The sequence below is a fragment of the Ochotona princeps genome, chromosome 17, assembly GCF_030435755.1.
Source record: "Ochotona princeps isolate mOchPri1 chromosome 17, mOchPri1.hap1, whole genome shotgun sequence".
Classification (NCBI taxonomy): Eukaryota; Metazoa; Chordata; class Mammalia; order Lagomorpha; family Ochotonidae; genus Ochotona; species Ochotona princeps.
The window spans coordinates 10,445,124-10,467,926 of NC_080848.1; the positions used below are offsets into that span (position 1 = coordinate 10,445,124).

Sequence of the window (22,803 nt, forward strand, 5' to 3'; positions counted from 1 at the left end):
GGGCCTGGCGACTTGGACAGCCTCCACGTGAGGCTGGTGTGCAGCCAGGCAAATGAATGTAGCAGTGCATTTTCTCCATCTTCTTTCTGTCTTCTTGGTTATTTCTTTAGAATGCACCTGCAGATTTGTACATCTCAGCTCAAGTTTTTAAAAGACTTGGAAACAGGCTTTTCTGTTTTTGTTTTGAATTGATAAAGCTGTGGGGTGTAATTTTTTAAATGTTTGATTTATGTGAAAGAATGACAGAGAAGGCTTCTGTCTGCTGGCTCACTCACTCCCCAAATGTCCATGACAGCCGGGTCCCAACCAGATGAAAGACAGGAGTGAGAAACTTGGGCTATTACCTGCTGTCTCACGGGTGTGTTAGCAGGAAGCTGCATGGGAAGCAGAGGCAGGACATGGTCCTACTACATGCCCCGCTGAGACATGACGTAATGTTATCAGGAATGGAAAGACTGCTGTCTATCCTGATTGAAACAAGCATGATGAGTTAGGGTTATTTCTATTTATTATTATTTTTTAGTCTAGGTTTTAAAATTAGAACCTGGCTCAGCAAACCAGTTAGAAAGATAAAGCTAAAGATCTTTTTTTGGTTTTCATTTTTAAAATAAACCTCCGCTGTGTCCCCAGCGTGCTGGGGCTCTGTGAATGGACAGGTGGAGTTGGTGCAGGTGAGGCAGACCTGGGGAGAGTGCCAGGTGTGCACATCGTGGAGGTCTAGCAATCACAAGCAGGTGGATGAAGAGCCTCCAGCCCCTCACTGCGGGGGCTGCTGGGAGTTTCTGCTGCCCCAGAAGCAGCCTCTTGTGCAGTTCTGGTCAGCAGATAAAAGAAGGCAGAGATCTCTACGGATCTGTAGTTATTCAGAAAGCTTGAGTGTCACGCACAGACACTGTCAGAGGGCCATGTGGGAACTTTGTAAGGAATAGAGGGAACACAACAGAGCTTGGGTTCTGAGAAGTCAGGGGGCAGTGTGGGGGGCTTCGTCTCCAGGGACACCATGACCTCCCTACACCACCCACCTCCTGCTGCAAGCTGTTTGCATCACTGCTGCTGCTGGTCTCCTTTTAAATTTCATACTTTTTTCCTTCTCCTCCTCTCATCCTATTCAAGGAATGTGTACGCGCTCCCTCCCCCATAAACTTAGCTAATGAGGTTCAAGGGTGGGACCTGGAGTTCTGCATGCCAAAAGCCATGGGGAAGTTTTCCTGTCCAGGGCCCCAACTTTTACTTCTTTGGCAACTTCTTGGGCTCATGGGAAAGGGAGCAGGAGGTGACCTCCTCCCTGTGGCTTGGCCTCTGGGAGCCAGCCCCATCGCGTGTGGCCATCAGAATGACGCAGGGCGGCGTGTGAACACAGCTGGTCCAGCAGCTGGTGCACTTGATTTTGGGCCGCCGGTTCCCAGGAACCTGCAGGACATTGAGAACTCTGGGTGACGTAGTCCAGATGTGGGAGCCTGTGTGAGTCACGCTGGGCGATTCAATAAGGGATATTTTGTGGGCCACCGGAGCATTGGGCTTGGCCTTGCCCATCCCCCTCCCCGACCAGTCTGCACACTAGCGATCCCATACATTCATTCACATCTGCCAGAAATTAGAGTCGGATATTCTGGACTGACAGGATGCAGAGGCGGGCTCTCTGATCATTTCTGGCTCGTAATTTGTTAAAAAGATATCAACCCTTGGTGTGTGAGGCGAGAGAGGAGGAGCAGTAGAATCAGATAATGAACAGTTTTAAGTGGCTGAGGGATTTCTCTGCATTCTGGCCAGATCGGAAATGGGGAAGAATGTTGTCAGAAGCCCCAAATGCTGCAGGCGTGGAGCCAGGCAAATGTCAGCCGTTGTGGTCACCGCCTTGTACAAACACCTCATCATGAGTAACGAAGAAGACTAAGCTGACTCAGGAAATACTTACGGAGGGCAGGCCTGTGGCTTGGCAGGGAAACCATGGATTTATGACATCCACATCCCAATCCCAGACCCAGCTACCTGCTAATGCAGACCCTGGGGAATAGCAGGTGATGATGGGCCCATCTAATATTTGAAAGGTAGAGAGACAGAGGAAAGGGGGGAGAGAGAGAGAGAGAGAGAGAGAGAGAGAGAGAGAGAGAGAGAGAGATAGAGATCTTTTGTCTGCTAGTTTACTCCCACAGTGGCTGGGCTGGGCCAGGCTGCAGCCAGGAGCCTGACACTCCATCTGAGTGTCCATTGTGGATGACAAGGGCTCAAGTCCTTGCCCTGCCTTCTGCAGCCTCACAGGGGGCGTACCAGCAGGAAACTGGGTCAGAAGAGGAGGCTGAACTGTATCCCAGGCACTGTGATTTGGGAAGCGAGTATCCCAAGTGGTCGCTTCCGCTGCAGTGCCACAGTATCTGCCCTTGAATTTTAAATATGGGTAACCCATCCCTGCAGACAAGCGTCACTGCTGCCATGTCTGCCAGCTTGGGACTCAGACTTGATTCTCTTTTCTGGCTTTCAAGTCCTGTGCTCTATGACTCAGGAGCCAGCTAATGCTGTGCAGGATTTCAAAGCAGCCTGCTTGGAAGAGTGTGGAGCTAGTGCAGCAGAGAGGGCTAGATTGAAGTTCAGGGCCCCCAGCAGTCTAAATGATTTGCTAGATTTGCCTCAAGATCTTTGCAGAATGGCCCACGTTGTGGCACTGCAAGTTAAGCTGATGCTTGCGATACAGGCATTTAGAGAACTGGTTCAAGTCCTGGCTGCTCCTCTTCCAACCCAGCTCCCTGCTGATGTGCCTAAGAAAGCAATGCCAGATGGTCCAAATGCTTGGGTCCTTGCTGCCCACGTGGGAACCCAGATGGCCTTTACCTGGGCTAACCTGTGCTATTGCACCCATTTGAAAAGCAAGGAGCAGTTGCAAGGTCTGTGTGTTTCTCCCTCGTCTCTCTCTTTTAATCTGCTCATTCTACCCACCAATCTCTCAGGCAATCTTCCGTAAGATCCTTGTGGAGGTGGGAGAAGGTAGGTTTGACTTTAAATTCCTGGAACGGCCAGCCTGGGTCCATATGAGCCTCCGTGGATCAGAGCAGCCCTGTTGATGTTCCTGAATGAGTCACTCTTCATTACCAAGCACAGTGGAGCCAGCCCTGAGAGGGGTGAAGGACGGCACTGTGGTAGCAGCTCCTTACAGGGCGTTTTTCCCTGAAGATCTGGGATGGGCCTGAAAGTCCTAACACAGGCATTTCCCAAAACAAAAACAAGGCATCTTACAGCTCCATTGGGAAACACCTGTACTGAGCCATGCCATTGCTCAGCCTCCTCTGCTTACACACCTTGCACACGCAGACCCAACGAGCCTTGTTTGCTTACGCACCTTGCACACACAGACCTGTCTTCTTAGGCCAGTGTTTTACTTCCACAGTCAGCAGAGAATTGGAAGGTACCTGCCATGGACCAGTTCTCGAGAAAACATTGGGGGGCTCTCCCTGCCAGCGAGGGCTTATGTACATGGTCCAATATATGCGATCCTAAAATTATGTCTCAGGAGCCCTCTCTAATCACCTGCCTTGTCCGCTGCAGGTCCTCTGTCCATAGAAGCAGATCTTTTGGCACAACATCTAGGTTTAACCATCAGCAATAAAACTTGAACTAAGCCCCCTGTGGTTTCGCCTGCCGAGTTTGAAGCGGTCACTGCTCTATCAGCCTGGGTCTCTGTGTGCCTAGAAGAATCAGAGCCGAGTGTCAGAGCAGAGCGTGCATGGAGTGAGCTTTCTTCATCACCCTGTGGAGTGTGACTTACAAAGCTCCCGCAAGTGTAAGAGCCTTTGACGGACTAGGTGTTGTTGTCACACTTGCCTAAATCGCGAGGGTTTTCTCTGTTTTGTGGATTTTTTAAAAACTGAAGACATCATTGGGCTTTTGAAGAGGCATTGTAGAAGTGTTTTTGGGTGGGGAGGGCGTAGCTGTATTTGATAATTTCTTATTGGCTTATCTCCTACTTAGGCTGACAGTTTTGGAAATGCCGAGCTACAAGTGAACTTCGGATGTTTCTGGGAATTGGATTCATCAAGCGTGTTGTTGGGATTAGAGCGTGCTTTGGAATGGTGCCAAGTGTAGTGCTGGTCTGTGGAGGGGAGAAACGCGAGGAGCCCAACTCTTGTTGGGAAACAAGAAGAAACTTGCAAAATAGTCGCCCCGTGCAGCCGATCCTTTTCATGAGGGAGACTCTGTCCCTCCTCGTTATTTCTCTCGTCTGTTTCCTCCTGTGATTTAAAGGTCAAATCCTTGCCCGCGGTCATTTCCCGCATGAAAATTGCACAAACACTGTTTAAGTTCTTTAACTACGTTACCAGACTTGCAGCTTTTTGACGCGTTCCAAGAGGCGAGTGGCTGTCTGTGAGGGGAGTCACGTGGAGGTGTTACTTGGGTCCACGTGTGACAGCTAGCACCCACTGGTCTCGAGTCCCAGGCTCCCTGTGATTCAGCAAGTGAAGCCCACTCCTCTGAGAAGCAGAGGGAGCACTCACTGCTCCCTGGGAGCAGGGGAGGAGGGGTCATGTAAACAGCAGGTGCAGCCAGTCATGGTGGAGAACAGGTGCCTACCGTGACAGGCCCTGCCTGGCTGTAACCCCAGATTTATGCGTGGTAGTGGAGTTCGTGTAACCCCAAAACTTTAGTGGGACAATTTCTCTTCAGGACAGATATGAGGAAGTCGGAAGTGATGTTTTTTAGAAATGAACAAAGTAGAGGGATACAAAAATATATCGAGTATACTGAGAGTGAAAAGTCCCCTGGCAATCTTCTCCACCGAGCTTAGCACAGTGAAGAGAGGCGTGCGCCACCGTCCTTCCAGACTGCATTCTGGGCTCTTTCAAATAGGGGGCTGAGACTGAGCTAGGTGTGCTTTTTAGGAACATAAATAACCACACGAGACATATCATTAGAAGCTCACTTTGTTATTTTTTACATTTTAAAACAAGAGTCATTTACCTATTTGTAAAGCAGACATACCGAAAGAAAGAGACCTTCCATCCATGGGTTCACTCCTAGGTGGCTGCAGTACACAGGACAGAACCAGTTGACATCAGGGACTACAAATGCTTGATGGATCTCTCACATGATCAGCAGGGGCCATTGTGTGTCACCTTGCCAGGAGCATCAACACGAAGCAGATTGAAAGTTGGAGCAGCCTGGACCTGTAGTGGCATTAAAAGGGATACTGATAGCACCTCAGACAGTGGCTTAACCCACTGTGCCACAATGCTGGCCCCTATAAACTCACTTCTTGAAAAGTCTATTTATATTAAAGATCTCTATGGGTTGCACTTGTATCTAGCCACAGTGCACAGAATGGATGAATAATATCATTTACTCCTTTATTGCTGGGCATTTAGAAAGTTTCCCTTTTTTTTTTTTTTGCTGTTACATTTAGATCTTAAATTCATTTTGAGAAGGACTTGGTAAATTCTAATTTACCAAGAAACTGGTAAATAATTCCTTATTTTCGTCAGAGTACAATGCACTCAGGGTAAGAAATCCATCCGGCGAGGAAGAGATTGGGTTGAATCACCCTTTGCTGCCTCCTGCTTTTCTCCCACCCTTAGGCCACAGCAGCTGTTTTTGGTTCTTCCATCGTGAACCTCTGCCATTATAAATGACTTGCTCATTTTTAAAGATTTATTTTTATTTTTATTGGAAAGGCAGATTTACAGAGAAGGTGAGAGAAAGATCTTCCATGTGCTGGTTCACTCCCCAAGTTTCTGCGATGGCCAAAGCTGAGCCAATCCAAAGCCAGGAGCCAGGAGCTTCATCTGGTTGTAGGGTCCCAAGGCTTTGGGGTATCCTCCACTGCTTTCCCAGGCCAAAAGCAGGGAGCTGGATGGGAATTGGAGCATCCAGGACACACACCAGTACTTGCCTGTATAGGATCCTGGTGAATGCAGATGAGGATTTAGCCACTGAGCCATTGTGCCAGGGCTGCAAATGAATTCTACAGTGTTTCTTAACTGATGGGTTTTAGACATGTCCATTCCCATCCCACCGCTAACATGGGAGCGAGCTGCAGAGGCTATCATTTGCTTGTGTTGCTGTTCAGCTCTGAAGCCGCTCCTTACGGTAAATCCTTTTAAATAGTAGTTGTTCTCCTGGTTACCCGGTTACTTGAGGGAATGCATCTGTGCCTCTACTTCTGGTGTTATCAGTGGTGGGCAACGAAATTCTCAGCACAGTAGGGCCTTGCCCTTCCTTCCACTTTTCTCTCTCCTTTATGTTGTTAAGATTCCAGATAAACAAATATGGTATATTCATAGAATGGGGAGTTACTTGGCAACATTAAAGCTGGAAAGAACTGATACTTGTCTGGGTTTGATTCTCGGCTCTGGGTCCTGACTGCCAGAGCAGACGGTGGGAGGCAGCAGGGATAGCTGGATCCCTGCTGCGCCCATGGGCCCCTGGGTTGCTACCTGTCCTTGGCTTCAGCTTGGCCTGGCCCAGCTGTCACATGCATTTGGCAAGTGAACCAGTGGATAGGCACACTTGCCGTTTGTCTCTCAAATAAATGAATTTTTAAGAGGTTGAATGGCAGCTAGCAGCAGGTGTTAAGCCCTTCCCCCTGCTGTCCAGGAGTCTTACCTGCTACTAGGCCAGGCATCCCCATGCAGAGAACAGTATTCAAACATCAGAGTTCAAATGAGTCATCCTCCTTAGGGGCCATCCACAGCAGCCTTTTCATTTTCCTAGAATTCCTACCTTCTTTTTCCTGCTTGCAAATGCGCCCAAAAAGTCCTTTCTCCATCCAGTGCTGTGAGCACACGTGTGGCTAAGTGATAGTCCCTTACTTCCAAAGCCGTGATCGCTTTGTTCCAGTGCAGCAGTCATGGTCCACCCTGCTGCACTGTGTTGACTGCATTGTATTGACTTTCTTTGCTTCTAATTTGCAGCCTTTGGAAACAGTGCACCCTGCTGTGATTTCTAGGCAAGAAAATGGGCCGGTAGGGTGTGTCAGCTTTCTGAATCCTGGGAGGCGTACAGTTCTCTTCATTTTGGTCAATGCCTCAGTTTCCTAGCCTGGCCAGTGGAGAGGAGCTTAGTGGGCACACCTGCCCATTCATGGTATCCACGGGGTTCGGGCCCACCGTGTGAAAAGCTCATAGACAACTTCTGGTCCAGGTCACCTGTATGATGCTGTTGGCATGCATCACAGCATGCGGCTGTCATGTGGACTGAGAGCCGAGAGATAAAGATGAAAAGTCAACGAGACTGAGTGAATGATCGATGTCGGCTCTGCAGGCTCACTGCGTGAATCACGCCTTGGTGCCCGTCTCGGCTTTCACAAAATCATAATGAGCAAGCCTTGCAGGATTTCCGTGTACAGTTTTATGGGTCACTAGGCTGTTCTCAGTCATTTCCAGGAAAGGGATTGAAATGGCCATGCAAATTTGGTTTCAACGTGGGAAAGCAGTTTTGGAGAGGAACAGTGCAAGCCTCTTTAAGGAGGTGGGAACCTGTAGGCTCTTGAAGAGATGAGGAAGTAGATTGGCTTGAGTACACGATCAGAGAACAGGAGACCATCAGCCCCATCCATAACAGCGATTGTGGTTGCCTCAAACACCCTCGCATGGCAGAGGGTGCGGGAGGACCTGTGGCTGTTGTCCACCTGTGAGGGCCACTGTGGGGGTCTCTCCAGAGGAAAGACCAGGGGCTGGGGAGAGGATCTGCTTGGGAGACCAGGCCTAGACTTGTGGGCACAAGGAGGGTACTTGGGAAGCCCTAGGCCTAAGCAGGATGAAGCTAAAAAAGCAAGGGGTTGATGTGCCTAAGGCAGTGTCCCAGACATGAACCCTAAGAGAGAGGAGGGCCCTGCAGGGGCTGGGAGGGACATCCATGTGTGACAGCTGGGGCTCTAGTGCAAGAGCGGCTTAGAGGGATTTGTTAGGGTAACAGTGAGGTCAGACTTAACAGCGAGGAGAAAGGTGCTGGAGGCACAAGCCTAGGCTTGGCCATTCGCAGCTGGAAGCCTTTATGGGGTTTGGGGGCCAGGGTTTGCAGTCTAAGGCAGCTGTGGACTGGAGGGGAGCCAGTGGAGGGACTGTGTGGGTTGTGGAGAAGTTGAGTGTGCGAGATGCGCTGTGGGATGGGGTACGTGGGCTCCCCACTGGGTGAAAGCCAGTAGGAACCCAGGGAAATCATTTCACTTGTAAGCTCATTCCCCAAGAGATATGTACCCCTCCCCCATGGATCCTGGTGGCCTGATTCTATATTGCAATGGGAAAGGGGGAGCGGTGGCCCAGTCAGTCACCCCCTCACCTGCCCAACCCTTGTGTTAACTAGGGGCCTCCCCCTGGGAGTAGGACCCCTTGAACCTGTTTTGAGTCTAGAGCAAGTGAAAAACACTGTCTCATCAACACATGCTCAAAAACCACTCCGGTCTTCCTGTTTTCTCAGACAGGTGCATAACAGAGCTAATGTAAAACAGCTGAAGGGGTGCAGAGGTAGCTGTGGCTCTGCTTTTCCCAGCCCCAGAAGCAGAGGGACCACAGACCAAACGATCCAGCTACTGCTGAAAAGCTACACAGAGAGTGAAAACCTCTCCTGATCCTATTCCTTCCTAGAGCCCAGGGAAGATATGGGAAACATTTCACCAAAGCGATGCTGGCGGTGTTTCATACCCCAAGTTCTTCCTTATCTTGTGTGTGTGTGTGTGTGTGTGTGTGTGTGTGTGTGTGTGTGTGTGTGTGTGTGTGTGTGTGGTGTTTTCCCACCTGGCTAGTCAATTTTATTAAGGAAACAACTTTTGATTTTGTTGGTTTTCTGTTGTTTTTCTTTTATTTCCACTCTCATCTTTCTAATTTTCTTACTTTGATTTGCTTTGAGTTTAGCTTGGTGTGTCTCTTTTTCCAGTGTCTTCAGGTAGAAGCTAGTATTGTTTTGAGAACTTTTTCTTTTGTTTGAATTTTCATCTTACTTGAAAGGCAGAGAGAGTATGTGAGTGAGTGAGCGAGCACTCCCACCTGCTGGCTCACTCCTCAAACACTTGCAGCTAGCTAGGCACTCAGTCCAGGGCCTCCCACAGAGCAGGCAGGGACCAAATTCCTTGAACATTAGCAGGAAGTTGGAGTCGGGAATGGGGCCCAGTCTCCAGCCTTAGCACTCACTCTGATATGAGACTCAGTATCTTCACCACTGTCCCAAACACATGCCCCTCTGTTTTCCAAATAGATGCCTTTTAGCTGTTCCTGTCTCTTCAACTAACTGCCATTTTATCTGCATCTGTAAATTCCATTGCTTTCCACCTACGCATCTGAAAGTATTTTCCTTTGTCACTTCTTGTTTGAACAATTGGCTATTTACGTGTGTAACTTCATTTCCACACGGTTGTGAATTTCCTGTATTCCAAAGCTTGTTCCCTTGCTTTTAGACATATTTTATGTGAAATCAATTCTTCCAGATTCATTGAGGTTTCCCTTTACAGTTTAGCATTGGTCCATCATGCAGACTTCTGCCCACCCTGAAAGGAGTGTGTAGACCGCTCTGTTAAATGGAGGGTTGCAGAAGCAGGTGTGATCTGGTTGCCTTGGGCTGTTGCAGTCTGCTTTTTTCTGGCTGCTGTCTTGCGTAATTGGTTTATCTTTTCCTGCAGGTGGAATAATGAGGTCTCCCCCTATTACAGATAGCTGTGGATTTCACATTGGTTTTGCTTTGTGTATTTCAGGGCCTCTGTTAGGTGCATACATGTTTTTAATTTTATCTTCCCCTGAGGGAATCATCTTTTTTTTTTTAATCATCATCATGAAGGTCCACCTTTTTCTCTAATAACATTTTATATTTTGAAGTCCATCTGATACTACACTATAACTATAACACCAGTCTTATGGTTACTGCTTAAAAATTTTCCTATCTTTTTACTTTCAATCTGCTTGCAACTTCAAATACGAAATGTCTCCTGTAGGTAGAATATAGTTGAGACTTATTCTCCTTTTTGTTGTTTTTTTTTGTTTGTTTGTTTTTTGTTTAATCAAGTTGGATAACCTCTACTTTCTCTTTGGATTCCTTGATCAACTCACATTTGATTTTATTATTAATATAGTTGGATTTATGTCTGCTCTTTGGCTTTTTGCTTTCTGCATGTCACCTATCTTCTATGTTCCTCTGTTTTTCCTTATTGGTTTGTTTTGCATGTTAGTTCTTTTAGTGACTTTTTTCCCTCAGCATTTAAGGTTGTTTGGTTGGTCCTTTCTCTGGAGCTTACTGTACTCTGTCATAATGTGGCAGACTGTTTCAGATTAAATTAATTCTAGTGCGATACAGACTTAAGTCATAGTCTATGTGTCCTCTTGTTTTGACTATTGTTATACATGTTATATCTGTATTTGCCATAAACCCAATATTACGTGACCTAATTTTAAGCTTCCATAAAAGCTAAGAAAGGAAGGAGTGTACATATTTATTAAGTTAGTTATATTCATTTTCTTTTTTTACCATTTCTGATTCACTTGCACCTATAGGTGGAGTTACCATTTAGTGCTATTTCTTTACTCAAATATCACTTTGTTCCTGCTCTCCTCCTAACGCTATCTTGTTATATATGTTACATTGTGATTATGTCATAGACCCAACCACAATTTTCTGCCATGGCCTTAAAATCTCTTAAGATGGGCCAGCACTGTGGCTCAATAGGCTAATCCACCGCCTTCAAGTGGGCACCAGCTCAGGTGCTGGCATTCCACTTCCCATCCAGCTCCTGAGGTCAGCAGCCAGGAGCTTCTTCTGGGTCCCCCAGGTGGTTGCAGGGGCCGAGGCTTTGGGCCGTCCTCTGCTGCTCTCTCTACACAAAGGAAGCTGGAGTTTTTATTTAGAGTTCTGACACTTTTGGTGAGTTTGTTGTTTTAGTGGTAGGAGGTAAGTTTCTTCATGAAATTTATTTAGGTTTTTATTGTGTTCAGTTTTTGTAAGTGTTCTGTGATCACATGCAAGGAAAGTATTATATTGCATGTTAATATCAATCGTTTTTAAAAAGCATTTATTTACTTATTTGAAAAGCTGAATGACGGAGGCAGAGAGAAAGAGCTCTTTCATCTTCTGGTTCAGTCCTCAAGCACCCGTAGCAGTTGGCATGTACCAGGCTGAAGCCAGGAGCCAGGAACTCCATCCAGGTTGCCCACAAGGGTGGCAGGGGCCTAGGTATTTAGGCCATCTTCCAGTGTTTTCCGAAACATATTAGCAGGAAGCTGGATCAGCAGCGGAGCAGCTGAAACACAAAGTGATGTTCCCCTATGTATTGTCGGCACTGCACAATATTGGTCCCATGCTGTTTACATTAACATAGTGTGATCTTAACTGCTGTCGTGTGTTTAAGCTTTTTCATTTTTCTTTTTACATTCTTGTGGTTTGCCCTAAGTACTCAGGTCTTGTCTGGTGATTTGAAAGTTCACATCCTGTTTTCAATTTTTCTCATAGTTACCTGTAGGTATTTCAAAAAAGTTTTCTTAACCTTTGACCTTCCTGGTTACCAAGGTCAAGCTCATTAGTACTTGAAGAAATACCTTTATCTCCTTCTCCTCTGTCCTCTTTCAATTCTTTCATGCTTCCTTCCAGCTTCCCAAATATGAGTTTAGGATGTTAATAATACCTTTCTGACATCAAATATTTCATTTAAAATTTTTATTTTCATTCAATAATATATTTATGATGGTTGTCCAGACATAACTGTTTTGCCAGTTTCAGTGTATACTAAAAGGTCTTTTGTAGATTGATTTACTCTATCTTAAACTCTTTTTTTTAAAATACATACATGTTTTAGCCATGAAAAATACATTTGCAGAGAGGTAGTTGTTTTGGGGACCTCTGTAGGCCTTGCATACAAAGGCTGACTTAACTACCTGTAGGTATCTGGATTCTTTCCCTCCAGCGTGTTGGGGATTGTGACTGGCCACACCAGCATCCAACTTGGTACCTACCTTGCCCCAGACCTTGTGGGCATGTCCGTTGGAGGCACCATGTCCAATTGTGGATCCCTTGGTGCAGCTGATCCTGCAGAGCTCAGTCCCTGCCCTCAGTCCCTTCAGTCCCTTTAATTCCCCTTCTCCCTTCAAATTACCCTGCTTGGGAGAGGAGACTGTGTGTGCCAGATAACATGAATTAGTGATACTGGAAGGCCGCCTTCTTAGGACAAACTTATAAATCGTCTTTATAACACACTTCGCAGCTGACAAAACTGCAGTGTAGTTTAATGGGAAGAGCAAGTGCTGAAAACCAGGACCAGTCAGGAAAAGGGCAAGCGATATTCCTCCTGGGATTTGGATTTAACGATGCTGGTGTGCCTGACTGCAGGAGACATTGTGGAGTGTGGTGAGGAGCAGGTGGGAAGCCACAGGTGGGGAGCACTCAGGACTGTGCCTGGGTTTTCCCCCTCCATCTCTCCCTCCCTTACTCACTGCGTGTTCCTGAGCGCTGTATGTTATTCTCATTAGGTGGTAGCTTTCTCCCATCTGCGTAGTGTCTTCCCATCCGGATCTCCAGCCCCGGTCTCTTTCCAGGGCTTCCAAAATGATGTGCAGGTCATTATCACCTCCTTGTCCCTGACTCCTCAGCCTTGTAGAAACATCTGTCTGTTTTCTGAAGTCTGTTCATTCTCCTCCTCCATCTGGTCCTTGGTAGAGTTTCCGCACTCCCTCCCCACTGGTTACCCAAGCCAGAGACTTGGATGTCCTCATAAAAGATCAAAAAAGGGGGTGGGAGGGGCGAAATACTGTGTGGTTCCACACACTGTGATGAGAGGGCTCTAGAGGAGGCAAATTCATAGAGATGGAAAGAGGAGTGGTGGGACTGGCCGGGCAGGGAGGTGAGGTTCTTTGAAGACTAGGAGAGTTTTCATGTGTGATCTCTGTACCACATTGTGAATGCATCTGATGCCACTGAATCAAACACGTTCACAAGCCTTGCGGGTTGGGGGTTCGGCCTAATGGTTAAGATGCTGGGTGGGAGGCCAGTGGCTCCTCCTGGAGCACTGGGTGTATTCCTTGCCTCTGGCTCCTGATGCGAGCTTCCTGCCAGTGTACACCCTGGGAGGCAACATGAGGGCTGAAGTCTCTGGATCCTGGCTCCCGCCATTGTGTTTCTGGCTCCCAGCTTCAGCTCCAGCCCAGTGCTGGCTTTGGTGACAGTGAGTCAGTAGATGGAAACTCTTTTTCTCTGTCAAATGAAAGCATCAAAGTTTAAATTAAAAGATACCGTAAGGGCCTGGTGCAGTAGGATACTGGATAAAGTTCTTGCTTTACATATACCAGGATCCCATATGGGTGCCTGTTCATGTCCCAGCCGTCTTACTTCCCTTCCAACTCCCTGCTTGTGCCCTCGGAAAGCAGTGGAGGATGGGCCAAATCCTTGGGACCTTGCACCTATGTGGGAGACCCAGAAGAAGCTCCTGGCTCCTGGCTTCAGATTGCGTCAGTTCTGGCTGTTGTGGCTGCTTGGGGAGTGAACCAGTTGGCACTCCTTTTCTGTGTAAATCTGCCTTTCCAATAAAAATAAATCTTAAAAAAAAAAAAGATGCCTTAAGGTGGTAATGTTCGGTGATAGGTATATTGCTGCAATTTTTTTAATGGAGCTTGATGTTAACATGCAAAATCTGTTCAGCTTTGGCTGGACCCAGTTTCTTCCGGACTTTGATTGTGAGACAAAAGGAGCAGTGCTTTTGAGTGTGATGAGTTCACTTGTCTACACATCCCCCGAACCCCCGGGGGGCAGGCAGCAGCACAAGTCAGGTTCCCCACGTGCTGCTGGAACTCGGTGTTTCCTTGAATGGGCATTGTTACAAGGAGTACTTATGTTTTTGCAGGGGAACTGTGGGCCAGGTCTATTGACACAGTTGTTCCCAAGCAGGATGTATTTGCTTTTGCCTGAAAATTTGTGGAACCCAGGCCTCTTGGATGGCAACGGACTGCCTTCCAGGAGTGTGGGTGAGCCCGTGGTCCTCTCAGGCTGCCTGTCCTGGGTCAGCTGAGGCCTCCAGTTGAGATGCACATCTGTCAGCCCAGATGTGGAGTGCAGGGATCTGGGCGAGTGAGGCGTAGGTGAGATAGGTAGTGATTGCCTCTGCCCTGAGGCCCAGGCTGTTGTCGGTCTGCAGTGACAAGCAGAGCCCTGCTTGGGCTCCTTGCTCCACCGTGTAGGCCACTTTCAGGAGGCCCTGAGCCTGCCTCTTCAGCCGTTTTGGCCTTCACTGTGGTCCTGCATGCCCCATCCCTGTCCATGGGCTCACTGCTGAGGTTCCTGTGTAGGCCTCCCAGAGCCGTTTTGCTGTGGTCGCCTTCCTAAGTTCCTGTTTCTGGAGCAGATCAAGTGCCCTGCGCAGCACAACCACCTGCAGCTGCTGGACCTCTCCTTTCTGGCCCCCTCCCAGGAGTTAGACTCCTAGCCCTAATGTCAGCTGGGGTTCACCTTTCCCACATCACTTTGTTATTTCTTGTAGTGCTTGGAAAATGGATGCTTCCAGTGGAAATTGAAACGTAGAGAAGTGTGTTTCCCATAATCCGCTCTTGGGTATGTGCCTTTAATGATGGATTGGACCAGATTGAGGGGCGTTTGGTGAAAATGTTGTCTGGGTGACTGTATCAGAGTGCTGTTGCAGTCCTGGCTCCTCCACTTCTGCTTCAGCTTCCTGCTCATCACATCCTGGGATGCAGCGAGTGGTGCCTCAAGGACTTGGCTCCCGGCTTCGCATGTGGAAGACCTCAATTGAACTCTAGGCACCTGACTTTGCCTGGCCCCTGCTGTTGTGGGCATCAAAGGAATGAACGAATCATTGAAACCATCTGTCTGTTCTCTGTCTTTCTAATAACATGAAAATAAAAACAAGGACTCTATCTTAGGGTTTTATTTCCCTTGTGCGGTGCACAGGTGTGCACTGTATTTGAACAAGATGCTTACTCTCTCTGCTGTTTAGCAGCTCTCTTGTTCTTACTGCACTCTGCCTCTGGGATACCTTTCAATTTTGGCAGCAGAAATCTGCTTCATGATTCATGGCTGATTACATTTCATTATCTGGCTGTAGCGTGATTTATCTCCCTGGTCCCATTGAAGGACAGTTGGAGTGGTTCCAGGTTTTGGTTATTGCTGTGTAATGTTCACGTGAATAATCATCAACGAATCCATCTTTGCACAGTTGGAATAAGCGCTCCTCTAGGATAAATTCCTGGGAGCAGCACAAAGGTCAGATGGTGTGAATGTCTTTTAATGGACAACTCAAGCCCAAGTTTTTTTTCAAGATTTTTCGTAAAGACAGATCAAATTTACAGAGAGAAGGAGAGACAGAGAGAAAGATCTTCCATCCACTGGTTCACTCCCCAAATGGCCACAATAGCTGGAGCTGAGCTGATTCAAAGTCAGGAACTTCTTTTGGGTCTCCCAGAGTGGATGCAGGATCCCAAGACTTTGGGCCATCCTTCACTGCTTTCCCAGACCACAAGCAGGGAGCTGGACAGGAAGTGGAGCAGCCAAGACCCAAATCAATGCCCATTTGGGATTCTGGCATGTGCAAGGTGAGGATTTAGCTGTTGAGCTATCACCACTAGGACCATCTTCCTAAGGTTCTAACTGGCTTGATTTCCCACTACAGCCTTGCCAACACTGGCTAACTTGTTCATCTGTACTGACTGACCTGATGACTTGAGTTTGAACATTTTGGTGGTGGTGGTGGTGGTGGGGTGTGTGTGTGTGTGTGAAATGATAATCCCTGGAATTCTCCATGGCCAGGATGGGAAATCCAGTCGCTAACTTAGCCATCTCCCCCATCTCCTGGCCCAGGCCTTTGTTGCTGCTTCAGGGCTGGGGGTTAGAGTTGGCAATGGAAGAGACCCAGGGGGACTCCCAGCTGCTTCAAGGGTGCTGTGACTTTTGTCCATTTCCTGAACCTCTCGACTTCAGTGTCCTCATCTGAAACCCGAGGTGGTCATTTGGCCCACCACATAGGGTTGTCTTCAGGATTCAGTGGGGGGTCATTTTTATACAAAGTGCTTAGTGCTGGTATCTCAGGACTAAATGTATAAATGTATAAATGTATAAATGTTCAGGACATGATAGCCCTTATCACAATTGCCAGACTAAGTTGTACTCGTTGTTTTCCAACCAGAGCCTCCCCAGCAGTATCAACATGAAGAGGGGGGTGAGCATGAACACAGCAGTGTTCGTCTGTCTTCACCATATCCTTCCTGTTTGTGGCTGCCATGTTCAAGGGGCAGCTTGGCTCCTGACCTGGCTGTCCCTGGAGGTTAGGTACTGTGTGGTTAAATGCAAATGCCTCACATTACACAGTGTTAGGATGCTTTTTTTTTGGTCTTCCAGCCAGTGACGGACGTTTGGACATTCTACATGAAACGTGTAGAACATTGCCTCCATTCTTTTTGCTTGTTTGCTTGTGGTTAGGGAATAATTCTTGGCATCCTCTGTCTCTACAAGCATTGGTGATTAAGACCAAAAGAATGAATATATTTCTTTGCATTGGTTAGGCATATTTTTAGGTCTTTACTTTTCCAAGAACAGGTGCCTGTCCACTTGAACTGAGGGCTGTGTTCACAGATTGGACTGGTCATACTCCTGCAAGAGCTTAGAGAAGAGACTAAGCATGTGTCAGGCACTCCTGACCACCACTCCAAGGGGGCGCTCCAGAGTCCTCTCCATTCACTGGGGTGGTTCTCAGCCCTACCCAAGGAAGCTTAAGAAAACGCTGACACCTGGATCTGGGTTTCTGCTGCAGTGGCTTGATGCTTTCATCTCAGTCCCTCAGAACCTGAGTTCAGATGGCACCGAAATGCCCCTGTTCGTCTTCATTAACCAGTGCTGCGGCTCCCAACCGAAAATGCCTCAGGACGATTGAATTTGCCATCTAACTGGGCAGCTACTTCGAGCAGTTAAAAATCAGATCTGTCTGACTTCTAAATTTAGAAGGCATCGGACTGACCTTCATTCTGCCGTTGCTAACGGGGCTCCCGTTACCTGGGTGACTAGATTTACAATATGTCAGTATGTAAATGCCATCTGCCCAGGAGGAGGGAGGAGGAGAGACCTCCCAGGAGCTGTCCTCTGGTTCTTCCTCTGGGATGGGGAAGGGAGCCAGCTGCAGAGAAGGGAGACCAGGAACTGAGGTCCAGTTCTCTTCCCATGAAGGAGTTTGTGGTTGACCTCCTGCATGTTCCAGGAGGGAGAAGAAGGAGACAGGGCAGGCAGAAGGGATCCTGGGGGTGGGGATGGAGACAGAGGGGAGGCGAGGAAGGAGGTAGCGTTGTTTGGGATCTAGATGTGGGTATTGCGGAAGGGGAGTCCACCACACACTGACATGCACAGGGGGCCAGCAGCTTCCTGCATACTTGGGGCTTGCCCTTCTCGCCTTCCCAAATAAAACTAGGACTCTCATTGTCAAGAGCCACCTGTGGGAGCCAGGCATCGTGTTGGTTTGCCTTTCCTGGGGTAGGTGTAAAGAAGGGGAGGTTCTCAGTCTCATTGGGTTGGCAGGGTAGATGGCGCGGAGGGGTGGTCCGTTAGAATATCCACATTCCACCCTGGTCCTATGTGAGGTTTCAGGCCATGGTCATGGGCACATTTGGAAACGCTCAGCTCTGAAGTCCTGGACCTTGCGACGCTCCTTTTCCTGGAATAGCCTTCACAGCAGCTGTCAGCTGCAGGGATCTCTCCCGCCCACACGCTTCGCCAGTCCAAATTGGGTGGACTCATTCAATTTCACTTTCAAGTCTCAAGGTCTCAGTTGGGTACCACGGTCCCTTTCAAGGCTGCGTGTTGGAATCTGTGTGGGAAGCTATGTGCTGAAGCTCTCGGCTTCTAATTCCGGGTCTCCTGGTGGCTTCCCCACTGACCTCTTGTTCCCTGCTTTTGTTGACTTTGCGGTCCCTATTCACTTTAAAAAGTTTCTTCCTGGACTGGTGTGTTGGCTCAGCTGCTAATCTTCCACCTCTAAGTGCAGTATCCCATATGAGTGTTGGTCCATGTCCCAGCTGCTCCACTTCCCATCCAGCTCCCTGCTTGTAGCCTGGGAAAGCAGTCGAGGACAGCCCAAAGCCTTGGGACCCTGCACCCATGTGGGAGACCTGGAGGAGCCTCCTGGCTCCTAGCTTTGGATCAGCTCATCTCTGGCCATTGTGTCTATTTGGGGAGTAAACCAGCAGATGAGATCTCTCTGTCTCTCCTTCTGTCTATAAATCTGCTCTTCCAACAAAAATAAATATATCTTTTTTTAGAAAAACCTTCTTCCTAACACCACCCTAAAACCATCAATAGCATACCAGGGTGAGAACCACTACTTGTCTTACCATGGTATCTTCACCCAGTCTATGGATGTCAAGCGAGATTGGTGCCCTAGTAGGTGCTGAAGCTAGCCTGCCCAGGGTCAAATCCCAGCCCTGCCACATGCTTCCTGAGAGAACTCAGTCAGGTTTCCCAATCTGTCTATATATCACTTTCCTCCTTCATCAGAGATGAAAAAAAAAAAAAATCCAAACCAAAGAACTCCTACCTGCCTCCTAGGGTTGTGTGAAGATTAAATAAGTACAGTATAAATATTTTAGAGTCCTGCTGGGCCCGGAGAAGCCTGCAACTCCATGTGGCAGCTTTGATGATTAGTTCTGTTGTGCATCTGCAGGGGATCTGGGGACACAGTGAAGCTGGGCTGTGAGGAAGGACAGTTCTAGGATTTATCTGCAGACTGCAGCCTCATCCTGGCCAAGAGTGTTCCTACCCATGCATAGGCACAGCCTTGTTTTCCATGTGACGCCGCCCCTGTAGCCGTCCCCTCTGATGCCCTTCCGAACCACATACTTCCTGTGTGCCCTTTGCATATTCAGAGAGGCCGTCCCAGCCGACCATGCTAACTGTAGGTGTGAAATCCAGCCCTCTGTTGTTACTGCAGAGTAATGAGCAGAGGCCACATGGCTGGAGAATTGCCCGTGATAGGTGCTCCTTGGAAGATGAGCCCGAGTAGAGAAGACTGTGACATGGGTGACCTGTGCTGCACTTGTCCTGGGGCTCAGTTGCTCTTCTGGCTTTCCTGTTTCTGTAGGTAGAGTAAACCTGCCAGAAGCTTGAATGAGAGGGCCAGGCACCTGTTCAGCCTAGCAGATAGGTGCCATTCAAATGCAGATGAAGTACCTGCTTCCCGGTACCAGGGGTGCCTGGGTTCTGGTGTGGTACCAGCTACTAATTTGAAGACTCTGGGAGGGAGCAGTGACGCCTCAAGCATTTGCGTTTCTGCTGCTCCTGTAGGAGACCTGGCCTGGTTTCCCAGCTCCCAGCGTTGGCCTGCCTGGCCCTGGCTGTGTGGGCCTATGGAGAATGAAGACGTGAATACAAACACAGAAAGAGATGGAGAGAGTGGGCGAAAGCAGGGAGTGGGAGAAAGAAAGGGAAAGAGAAGAAACGAAACTTTCAAAAGTAAGAGAATTTGCAGGGCAGCCATTGTGGCACAGTAGGTATAGCTGTCACTTGGGATGCTTGCATCCAGTGCCCAGGATTGAGTCCTAGCTACATGCTTCTACTGCAGCTTCCTGATACTGCATCTAAGAGACCTGGATGGAGTTCCTGGCTCCTGGCTTCTGCCTGGTCCAGCCTTGGCTGTTGCAGGGATTTGGGCTATAAACCCAAAAATGGAAGATCTTTCCGTCTGTGTCTCTGTCACTCTGCCTACCAAATAAATAACACATAAACCTTTTTAAAAAGTAAATATGAGATGTTGCAGGTGGGGATGTAAGAAGGTACAGCTGCCGCCAGCTCCTCCAGAGGGTAAACATTGTGTCGTGGTGCGGCCCGGCAGTTCCACTCCCCGGAGACAGGAAAACGTTTGTATACACAGACTCAGACACACACACTCCTGGCACCAGCATGCTGACGAGTCAAGAGGAGACCACCCAAAGGCCTGTTAACAGATGAGGTCTAGTCCTGCCTGCACTGGAAAATTAGAAGGGCACAAAGAGGAAGAAACAGGGATGGACTTGAAACAAGCGTTACATGAAAGAAGTCAGCTTTGGAGGTCCTTGCATGCATATTGTACAATTCCACTTCTCTGAAATGTCCAGGATGGTACCTGCAGGAGGCAGGAAATCAGTTAGTGGCTGCTAGGGACCCGGGCAGGAGAATGAGAGTGATGCGTGGTGGGTGAAGGAAGCCTAGGTGAAGAGAGTTTTCTGGATTGGATTACGTGATGGTTGTACAAACTTATGCATTTGCTGAAAACCACCAGCATGCACGCTGAACATGTGAGAAACATCCGGTGCACAGCCTCAGAGTTGGAAGTCATTCCTGAGAGTACCTGCCCAGCTGTAGCCACCACCTAAAACAGAATAAAAGGTGACTTCATCCGTGTGAAGTAGATGCAGTGTATGCTGTCCGGATTGGCCTTTTTATCCCAGTCTGTTACAAATGTAAGTTATGGACCAGGCCATGGATGAGAAAATGCTATCGGATTCTTCTGCCTCCTCTGGTCCATAGTTGCCATATTTCTGGCTGGGCCTTAGAAACAATACTGAAAGCAGTTTCACCTTGGATCTTGGAAATAGAAATGCTTCTCTGTCACGCCCAGTCCCCCTTCCCGCCTTGCAGTCTCCCCAAGATGACGATGCCTGGCGACCTTTTTGCGGTGCCCCTTACTGGAAGTGGCTTCACTGTTGACAGTGGGTTTTAGCTTTATGATATTAAAGGGACTTAATCGCATGGCGTTTGAGTTTGCAGCCAAAGCCTGTGCAGAGGGCATTATCCAGTACCCTGAAAAGTCACCTTGCCACTTACTCAGTGGCTCAATGGGAGTTTGTGGATGGTTTTTCTGGTTTAGTTAGCTAACAGAGCCCACATCTCTCCCAAGACCATCTCGGTACTTGTTTGGCAAGATGAGATTGATGTGTCTGAGCACCATGTGAAATTAAGCACGAGATTAAGAGGCCGATGGAAAGAACTTGGAGTTGACTTTCAGATATCTGCAGTTACTTCACTATCAACTTGGATAACTGTTATGGAAAAAATGGGAAGGGGCCAGTGTGGTGACATAGCAGGTTAATCCCATATGCATACTGGTTTATGTCCCAGAGTATTCCTCTTCCTATTCAGCTCTCTGCTAATGGCCTGGGAAAGCAACAGAGGATGACTTGGGTCATTGGTCCCCACATGGGAGATATGGATTCGGACTGGCACAGCTCTGACTGTTGTGGCCATTTGCAGAGTGAACCAGTAGATGGAAGATCTTTCTTTCTGTCTTTCTCTGTAGTTCTGATTTTCTGATTTTTTTTTTCAGTAAAATACATAGATCTTAAAGAAAACCTAAAAAATGGGAAATAAGTGTTGAGGGTAGGGAGAAATTGGAACCTGTGTTCATTGTTGGTGAGGGTATGAAATGGTACCAGTGCTGCTGAAAATAGTGTGGTAATTTCTCAAAGGGTTAGACAGGAGCACCAAGTGTAGGTTTATATGCTGATGTCCACTTATTCACAGTAGCCAAGAGGTAGAACACCTCAAGGAGGAGTGATGTGTGGTCTGGCCAACAGGGTGGAATATTATGCAGCCTTTAAAAAGGGGAGCGGGATTCTGACACATGCTTCTGTGCAGGTGAGCCTGGAAAACCTTAGGCTACTTCGTCAACCCAACACAAGGACAAATACAGCATGGTTTCACCTCTATGAGTTCCCAGGCACAAACAGAGAGGCAGAAAACAGAGCAGAGGCTTGTGGACTTGGGAGAAGGTGGGAGTTGTTGGCTACGGTACAAGGTTTGTGTTTGAGATAATGTGAAAGATCTCAAAATCGAAATGGTTGCACAGTATTGTCGGTGCCACTGAATCATATACTCAAAAAAGAGGCAAAATTGTGCATTGTATATGTATTTTACCAAAGGAAAAGCTACTAGAAGAGCAGAACTTTCTGTTGACAGTTGGGTCTGCGAAATCCCTATGGCCATGGTCACCGGTGTTGCCCCACGGCACGGGTGGGGGATTTGTTTGTGCCCTGGTTTAGGAAATGTGGAGAGATGAAGGGGCCGCCACTCAGCCTTGCAAGTTACCAGTTGATTGCATCTCCCTGCAGGTCATTAAAATAAGTCCAAGGGACCGTGGGAGCTCAGTAGATCAATTTTTTAAAATGTAACAATTCCTGGAAATGCACCCAATTTACTGTATTTGGCCCGTCTTTGTGAACTGTCTCAGGAGAGTAGGAGGTGACAGTCGTTTGCTTTTCTTGGTGATCTGCCTTCCCCTCGCCAACTCCCTTGCAAGGAAGAAACTTCTAGGCTGCTGTTGTATAAGACTATGGTGCTTTCTGCAACCAACCATGACCAGTACTGGTCTATGGAACCCAGGACCCCTCCCTCAAAGTGAAAGGAGGAAAGCTGCTGGAACTTGCCACACTTGAACCCACAGATAGGGGTCAGCTATCTCCCAAGCTTGCTAGAGTTTTATCCTAGAGCCATTTGGCGTGCCAGCTAGCACTCAAGCAAGCCAAGGGGTTGCGTGGCCTTCGCACATTATAGCAATCTTGTTTTTTCTAGGCATGAAGTGGCTTGAATAGCTCTTTCCAAACACTGAGAGCCACCATTGTCTGTGGTTTGTGAGGCAGCAAGTGTGTCTCTTTACATTCAGTTTAACCTTCTGCTCCCAGATGGTCTACAGACACTGAAACTAATTCGCTGGAGGTGAATGTGTGCTCTTGACTGGCACACGGCTGCCCTTTGCTGCTACCCGTCAGCTTCATAAAGGGGTTCATAGAGGGTTTGGAGGGAGGTCACAGAGCCCCTAAAGGGGGTTCTTCTCCTGGGCACAAGTCTGATTATGAGGCCATGGTTCACAGGTGAGCAGCAAGTGAGAAC

The 22,803-nt window shown here is 48.0% G+C and overlaps 1 protein-coding gene across 1 annotated transcript in view; it reads left to right on the top strand.

Moving 5' to 3' along the window:
* PITPNC1 (phosphatidylinositol transfer protein cytoplasmic 1) overlaps positions 1–22,803 on the top strand; it is a 231,914-nt gene that overhangs the window by 74,310 nt on the left and 134,801 nt on the right. The window lies entirely within an intron of this gene.